The sequence below is a fragment of the Zingiber officinale genome, chromosome 2A (assembly GCF_018446385.1).
Source record: "Zingiber officinale cultivar Zhangliang chromosome 2A, Zo_v1.1, whole genome shotgun sequence".
NCBI lineage: Eukaryota > Viridiplantae > Streptophyta > Magnoliopsida > Zingiberales > Zingiberaceae > Zingiber > Zingiber officinale.
In genome coordinates, this window is record NC_055988.1 from 58551714 (window position 1) to 58561481 (window position 9768).

Here is a 9768-nt window from a genome sequence, read left to right on the forward strand (position 1 = left end):
TTTGATGTGTTTTTGGATTTTATGAGGATTTTAAAACCTAGAACAAAGTTGTGAAAAATTCGGCCAAAGGAAGGACTTGTGATCCTAGGAATGTTTAAAATAAGCCTTGATTCATGATAATTTTTCTATGCTTTGTAAGAAGGTTTTCTCTCATATTTTTATATATATGTGATGTTGGATTAGAGATGTATCTAACCCTAGAGTTTTGGCCAAAAAGGTTTTATAAGGGCTAGGGAATTTATTTGTTTACCTAACTTGCACAAAACCCTCTAAATAAATGGTTAAGGATCCATTATTGTTTTCATACTTGAAGGTTACTTGGAACCAAAAGTATCCCACTCACAAGTTTTGGCCAAGGAAGGGTTTAGGGTTAGGAATACTTTGAATTTAATCTCACCATGTTTATATGATAGAATATAGAGTTTCTTAAAGAAGTTGCATGCTTGTATGTTGATAGAAACTCATGAACACCACTCTTAATGTTTCGGCCATGGTAAGGTGGATGGCTTAGAATATCTTAAACAGATTTTTAACATGCTCAAAATCTCCATGAAAATAAGATATGAAAGTTGTTTAATGCTCCCATGCTCAATTAGGGTATAGGAAAATTGGTTGCATGATATATGATAATTATGACCACAAGGGTCCTACCTTGTTGTGAACCAAATTTATATGTATAGTTCTTTGATATTTTTGCCATAAAACTTGTTTAGGTTTTCCATACTTTAGGCCACCTAAAACCTAGTTTAAAGACGTGGAAGGTTTCGGCCAAACATATGCTATGAGATAAAGAAAGGAAAAACCTAGGAAACCTAAGATACAATTTAAATGTATGCTTATAGTGCTTGACTTTTATACATGTTATGAAATGTGTTATGACTTTCTATGCTTTTATGCCATTTGAACAAATTCCATGCTTGATGAAGTTCGGCCATGTAGGGTTTAAAGACCTAGAAACCTTAAAATTTAGACCTCATGTGTTAAAGATGCTTCTTATGAAATTGAGATAACATGTTGATTGTGTTCACATGCTTATATATTTAACTATGATTCAAATGGACACCTTAAGGTCTCGTCCATGAAGGGATACAGGCCCTAGAAACCCTAGAACTTACATTGAACATGCTCATGCCACTCTCCATGAAATATGAAATGTAGAAAGCTAAAAATTCACATGCTATATGTTGTTAGTGACCTAAATTGATGCTAAGGGAAGTTTCGGCCATGACCACTTGTATGATGCCATTTATGAATTTATACATGATGTTAGAGTAAGTTCACATGCTTGTATGCTTGCTTGAAAACCTAAATGAGTACTTGTAAGTTTCGGCCATGACATAACTTTAAGGGCTTAAAGAATTTAGGAACTAGCTCAATTGTGCTTACCATATTCCTTGAAATAAATGCTATAAATATGGTTAAGGTTCCCATGCTTTATGTCATTTAGAACCTTGTTTCACACTTGTTAAGGTTCGGCCAAATGAGGTTTAAGGACTTGGAGAACTTAGAGTCCAAGTAAATCTTGTTTATAATACTTCCTATGAAAATGATATGTGGATGAATTAGGTTCTACATGCTTGGATGTTGTTTAAAACCTAAATTGGCACCTAAGAGGGTTTCAGCCAAGATAAGAACCCAAGGGATTAGGAAGCTTAGTACCCAAATTAATCATGTTACATTGTTCCTTATGATTGAATGAGCACATGATACACTTTTATGCTTAGACATGTATGCTTGTGAGCTATACAAGATGAGAATTTCTACGATATGTTATGAGTTCAGAATATGCATGTTTTATGTTATGATATGTGGGTAAATTTTACATGCTTTGATGATATGATACGAGCTAAAAATATGCATGCTTATGTTATGATATGTGGTTAAATTATGCATGCTTTGATGCTATGTTTAGTGCTTAAAATATGCATGCTTTCATGATATGCTATGTGGTTAAATTATGCATGCTTTGATGCTATGTTTAGTGCTTAAAATATGCATGCTTTCATAATATGCTATGTGGTTAAATTATGCATGCTTTGATGCTATGTTTAGTGCTTAAAATATGCATGCTTTCATGATATGCTATGTGGTTAAATTATGCATGCTTTGATGCTATGTTTAGTGCTTAGAATATGCATGCTTTCATGATATGCTATGTGGTTAAATTATGCATGCTTTGATGCTATGTTTAGTGCTTAAAATATGCATGCTTTCATGATATGCTATGTGGTTAAATTATGCATGCTTTGATGCTATGTTTAGTGCTTAGAATATGCATGCTTTCATGATATGCTATGTGGTCAAATTATGCATGCTTGATGATATGCTTTATGCTTAAGATATGCATGTTTTTATGATCTATGCCTAAGTGATGCATATTGTTATGATATGATGTATGCCTAAGTGATGCATATTGTTATGATATGATGTATGCCTAAGTGATGCATACTTTTATGGTATGATGTATGCCTAAGTGATGCATACCTTTATGACATGATGTATGCCTAAGTGATGCATACCTTTATGATATGATGTATGCCTAAGTGATGCATACTTTTATGACATGATGTATGCCTAAGTGATGCATACTTTTATGATATGATGTGTGCCTAAGCGATGCATGCTTTTATGATGTATGATATGTATAAGTATGACATGTACTTTACTTTATATGGCTTGTACCAAGGGTGGGCTCCATAAGCGCCCCGGGGTCGATGGAATAAGACTCGGGCCTCGTTAGGGATGGGCTCCTAAGTGCCCCTAGGTCGATGGAGTAAGACTCGAGCCTAGTATGTTTGCCTTGTAGGGTTCAAGACTTGCTACCTTGGACCTACATAGGTTGCGCGCAATATGTAAGTGGTACATAGCCGGGATCCCCTTTAAGTTGAGATTATGTTCAAGTATATATATGTAAGAAGAAATGGTTTTAAAGATCATGAGACATACACATGTTTTTCGGATACATGTTTTTCAAAATCATATGCATATACCTTATGATGATTTATATGCCATGGTTAGATATGATTATGTTATGTTCCATGATATGTTCATGTGTATGATATGCCATGACTCCTTATGATGATATGCCATGATTAGATATGATTATGTTATGCTTCATGCTATGCTTTACGCTATGATATGCCATGACTAGTTATGATTTCTTCATGTTGCATGATATGCTTAAAAGAGTATGTTACATTATGTCATGACTAGTTGAAGTGATGCCATGATGAGACATTCTTTGATTATACTATGATTTTCGGTTTTAGTGAGTAGGAAAGGAACTTACTGAGCCATGAGTGCTCACAGCTTACTGTCCTTGTACCACAGATAAAGGAAAAAGCTGGATGAGCTAGAGGAGCAGCAGGAGAGGCAAGGAGATGTGTGTGGCGGTGGCTAGGCAACCAAATAAGAACCTGCTTTAAAACTTTTAAAGAACTACGCTTTGGTATCATGAATTGTAGTACCATATGTGTGACTTGATGTTATGTTTTTACTAAATTTGTTATCATGTTATTGAGGCACTGATAGTGTAGTTCGGATTTGATAAAAAGGAAAACAAAAGAAAAGTTTTTATTAAACTAAGAAAATTATTTTAAGTCTTCCGCTGTTATTTGTACATAGAGTATCGTAGCCCCGTCCCTTAGGGTTAGCAGAGAGGGCGGGCGTTACATATTTTTTGTAAAATCTTTCCTTTTATAGAGATCCATTAATAGGATCTAAAAGGATGGTTTTAATTATAAAACTTTCCTTTTTTAATCAGTCACAAAAGGAAATAAAAGGGAGTTTTTATTTTGTTAAAAACTTTCCTTTTATGATGCTTACCACATGATTTTAAAAGAGAGTTCTAAATTTTTAAAATCTTTCCTTTTATAGCTTTCTACAAAGGATTAAAAAAGAGATTTGAAATCTTTCCTTATTTGTAGTTATCTATAATGTTTAAAAGAAAGATTTTAATTTTAAACTTTCCTTTTTATAACCATGATATAAAAGGAATTTTATTTTAAATCTTTTCTTTTATAGACATCCACAAAAGGATTTTAAAAAGAAGATTTTAATTTTATAAAACATGCCTTTTATAGCTAACCACAAAAGAAATTTTAAAAGAGAGATTTTAATTTTTATTTGAAATCTTTCCTTGTTTGATGAACAAGTGGTGGTCGGCCATGTAAAGGAATAAAAGAAAGTTTTAATTTTTGTTTTAAAACTTTCATTTTTTGGATTCACCAAGGATTATAAAAGAAAGGGAGAGGGTGCCTCATGGAGAACAACCTAAGACTTGCATCCTCTCTATTGTGGCCAAAATCCTCTCTTCCTTTTCCCTTGGTGGCCAACCCTCTTCCTTCTCTCTTCTCCTTTTGTTTTCTTTCTTTGAGGTCGGCGGCATCAAGCTTGGTTTTCTCTTGGTGGTTGGTTGCTTGAAGGAGAAGAAGAAGAGAAGGAAGCTCTCTTGCCTAGCATCCCTTGGAGGTTAGTTGGTGGCCGAAACTTGGAAGCAAAGGAAGAGGTTTGGGTGTATTTCATCTTGGTAGATTGTCGCTCACACGACGTCCAAGAGAAGGAGAGGAATACAACAGAAGATCAAGATGTCTATAAGCTACTAAGAAAGGTATAACTAGTTATTTGTTTCCGCATCATAACTAGTTCATCTTCTTTGTATAGATCTTGAAAAATCAAACACAAGAGGCTATCGATTTTAGGTTATCATTTTGTTATTGATTTTATTTTTCAATTTCATGTTTCGATATTGTGCTTCTATTGAGGTCTTTGTAGTTAAACCTAGTTTACTGTAAGAAGTTAAATATCTGATTTCTTAGAAACGATTTGTCTAGGAAGTGGTGGATGATCCCATACCCAAGAAGGCCTAGTACCTCGCCATGTTTAACTTGGAAGCCAATATTTGAAATAGATATTTTAATTAACTTCTGTAATATAGTTTAACTTATAAAGAACACATCAGTTAAACTTGGAGTAAAAATGTTAAGTATCGTTTCCAATCCAAGTTTAACTTCTGAAGGACAATTTGGATTAATAATGATAAGCATCGTTTGCAATCCAAATTTAACTTCAGTAGAGCATATGGGTAGCTAGGATAGTTCTATGCTTGTACAAATTTTTGTACAGGGGAACTAGAATGGTATTCCGAGTAGCAACCAGCATCCTATGTGTTGACTCACGCGCACGCCTAAGTAGCCCTAAACACCCAGTTCATGGTTTAGGTTTGGTTCAACCTTACCAAAGTTGAATTCTCACTTTACCAAGAATATGGTTGACCTCAATCTATTAGGACTTCCTTTTCCTAGTATTCAATCAACCTTGACATACTAGGACTTCTTTTGCCTAGTATTCAATCAATCTTGATCTATCGGACTTTCTTTTTCTTAGTATTTGGGCTAATTTAACTTGTTAGGCTTCACTATTGCCTAACATCCATCAATCTTGACCTATCGAGACTTCACTGTTGCTTGGCATTTAGTTAACCTTGATCTACTAAAAATTCAATACTGCTTAGCATTCAGTCAATCTTTACCTACCAAGATTTCACCACCATCAAACATCTAGCCCTCTTTGACATGTTTGGACTTACTTCATTGCCAAGTGTTCAGTCTACTATAATCCACTTGGACTTCACTTCTTATGTCAAGTATTTGGTCCTCTATAACCCACTTGGACTTCGTCTTTACTAACTTTCTTTGAACTTTCAAGTGTCAAGTGTCAAATCCTCCATGACCCGCTTGGCATTCATCTCTTATACCAACTCATTATTGGACTTCCAACAATCAAGAGGAGGCATAGCCACTTGAGGCTGGGGATGTGCCCCCCCACACAAGGGGGATTCATACACGTGGCACTCTCCCATAAAAGGGCATTTATAATAGAAGAGATGGTCGAATCATTGCACTAAAAAGCACCTTCCTACGCATCCATAGTACATCATTAGAAGCCAAGTTACTAACATATGTTGTGTTGAAAATAATTAAGGATAGTGTTTAAGAACAGATGGGAACATCTCCGTCTGGACCAAAAGAACACTCGGGTCTAGTCAGTCGACTACACCTCCTTCGACTAGATTTTAAGAGAATGCTAGTGATACGGATTGTAACGAGCGGACCCAAAAGATGATGTGGCAGTCATAGTCAAGGTAACGTGGCAGTTAAAGTCAATGGAAGAAAGCGTTCCCTACCCGGCCTCGGTAGTTGCCTAGCGCTAAGTTTCTTGGGTCCAGTGTGACTAGACTACAAATCGCTTAGGATAAGACCGACCGGCCCTCAAGCCGGTCGAACCTAAGGGGCTAGACCGACTGGCCCTTAAGCTGGTCAAACCTAAGTGATTTAATGCTTTACTCTTGAACTGAGAAGATAGCACGCCCACTCATTCAATAGCTGAGGATAGATCAGCCGGAATGTCTGACCCACCTCATAATCAGCTAGTCACAGGGCCAAGTGAGGGAAGGGTCAAACTCCTTACTCCATGCACGCCTCACTATACATGCCCAGTCGAGCATATTACTAGTTGTCCCTATTGGTTTTTGCACGATAATACGCCTATGTATCTGGTGAATAATAAAATCAGTCGAGTCTATATGAACAAAGGTAAGATAGTTTCCTTTACAAATCCGGGCAGAATTCCAGGTGCATTTTCACCTCCAAGTTATTATACGTTAAAGATCAATCAGACTTAAGGAACTTAACTTCATATTACTATCCGAACGGATGTCCAACACACACAGGTTATCAGATGGATTTCTAGAGTGCACAGAACATAACTAAGCATCTTAACATGAGGATAGGTATAAAGACGACTGGCTTTTATAGACTGGCCGGGATATACTCAGTTGATAACATGAGCAAAGAATTTTAACAATTTGTCAGAGAATATTCTGCTAGAACCTTCTTCAAAAATTATTGTGTCTCCTATCAGTCGACCACTTATAACAGCATATTCCTTCAACAACCTCAGCAAAGGTATGAGCTATAACAACAAAAGAGGTATATGTATAAGTAAACGGAAGATTCCTCGGACAATTATTGCATATTTTCCAGATTGTACATTTTTTTTTACGTAATAATCCCTGACACACTTTGCCACCTCATGATTATGGTGGCAAAAGGTGAATACGCTCACTCCCAGCACTCCCATCAACCCGTCCCAAGGCCAACACGAAGGAGGTAAATCACGGGCGACTATTAGCCTTTTGGAATAGTGACCAGCACATAAAGAAAGTATTTACCTCAATTATGCCGAGCCACCTCATGATTATGGAGATTATGAAAGGTGGTATATAAAGGGGTTCCTCTCCGTTGGCATAGTACGTTCTCGGAACATCCGCAACTTACTATCACGCACACGTTGTCTACTGTTCTTCATTCACCCGTCTAAACTAGTACTGACTTAAGCATCAGAAGGTTTTTAGCAGAGACTCTCCCCTAGTTTCTAGATGTTGACGTTTTGTTTGCTCGTCTCTATGTGCGTAAGATCAAAAAGAAATCTCTCTATAAAGGAGTCTTCTCTCAGTCAATCATCGATCCACCATGCCCAACGTTTTCAAACTTGATCAATCCGTTTAACAAAAATAATAATAAAGAAAACATCATTTTAATTTTTATCTTTTTTAAATTGATCATCCTAATAATGACATAAATGAGGACGAACTTCTAATGGGTAGTGATCCCGTCCAGAAGCTGAGTCGGATGAAGGCGGGCCTTGTTGTGCGGAAAGTTAACGGGGTCGTTGAAGCGCTGGATCTACAGGGTACCCTCCTGGAAAGATTCACACGGGCGGATGAAGGCGATAGATGACCAGGGCGATGACGTTGTTGCTCTGCACACACTCAGACGAATCCACCAGTCGTTAGAGACCAGAAACCAGGGAAAAAGTCCCCGGGTCAGGCCCTCCGACGCTCAAGTCAGGTACTTTTTCCTCAGAAATCACAAAGAAAAGGATGAAAAGTAATGACTAGTGAGAAATGACGAGTGAGCGTACCTGCGTAAGGGACAAAGCCTCCCTTTTATACTGCAACGGAAGTTTCTAGGTCTGACAGGTGTCAGGGAATGTCGGCTGTCAGGCTTTGTCGAGCGGTGGATGACAGGTGGCACCTTTTCATAGGCTGACGATGGAATCAAAAGGGGTAATGAGCTCTACCTATGAGAATATTCTCTGACATGCTGATTATTCTCTGATATTCTCTGACAAGCGGTTACGATTCTTTGGCTTGTTCGTCTTGTAGCGTCTGGACGCTGAGTCTGCCTTCCGAGATCTATACCCGCCCTGCTTTAATAAATTATTATCCAACTTGTATGTCCCGATCTGTGTTTTAAGCTTGCATTCTGACTTGCCTTTGTCATCTGCGATTTACGGTCTCTACATCCCGATCTGCCAGCTAGATCTATGTTCCGACCTATTTACTGTTTTGCTATCCATGGCCTGTACGTCCCGACCTACCCGCTGGGTCTGTGTCCCGACCTGTTTACTGTTTGCTGCTATCCATGGCTTATACATCCCGACCTGCACGCTGGGTCTGTGTCCAGACCTGTGATCCTTGGCTTGGATGTCCCGACCTGCACGCTGGGTCTGTGTCCAGACCTATGATCCTTGGCTTGGATGTCCCGACCTGCACATTGGGTCTGTGCCAAACCTCTGATCCTTGGCTTGGATGTCCCGACCTACACGCTGGGTCTGTGCTAAACCTCTGATCCTTGGCTTGGATGTCCCGACTTGCACGGTGGGTCTGTGTCCAGACCTGTGATCCTTGGCTTGGATGTCTCGACCTGCACGCTGGATCTGTATCCAGACCCGTTTACTTGTAGTCTCAGTCCTTAGTTATACCCGGCCCGCGGGCCCGTTTATTACCCAATATCAGGGCTAGTCTTATAATCGCCTCCTTTGACCGCCCCGTCCGCTGAGACTTTGACTTTGGCCACGTAAGCTTGACTTTTGACCTCCCTGCTGTCTAAGTCAGCTTGACTGCTGACCGGCCACGGAGGCTTGACTTCTGACCTTCCTGACCTCTAGGTCAGCTTGACTTCTGACCCTCTTGTGGCCTTGACTCATAGCCACATCATTCTATCAACCCCACAAAACATGCACCGTATCACAAGCCTCCTCCTCAAGTCTAGTCGAAGGAGGCTCTAGTCCGACTGACTAGACCCCCCCCCCTCTCCTTACTTTAACCGACCTGGTCCCCGCTTCCTTTGTTGACCTATCTTTTATCCGTTCACTGCAAAATTTCCCTCCATCTTGGGAGATGAACGATCTCCTTCTGAACTTATGAGGACTCCTCAACTTCTGGATGCACTTCCATCCCATAGATGTTATGCTGTTTTCCGCGCAAGTTCCGAGGAAATTCCTTCACCTTCTCCTTCCTTATAAAAGATCCGAACTTCCAATGCTTCTAGCTGTCCTCTTATTAATACAGTGCCTTATTTCCTCCATGGAACCTATCACAGAACCTAGCGAACTTGCTTCTTTGCTTCGACAGACTTCCCATCTGTTGGAGTTATCAGCTCAAAAAGAAGAAGCCTCGCTCCAGCAGATTGCCACTCTGACGAAGTTGCTGGCTCAAAAGGAAGGCATCCTTCAAGAGATGACCGCGAGCAGAGATCTTCAGGCTTCCCTTACTCATGAGATGGAGAGCCTCTGGCTGGCCACCAAATCTAAGACCCGAGCCGAAATCGCTTAAGACCCGAGCCGAAATCGCTCTTAAGCATAAAGCTCAATCAGACTTTCAGAGTCAGGGGCAGTATATTGTTTATTTGAAGAGGAAGCATG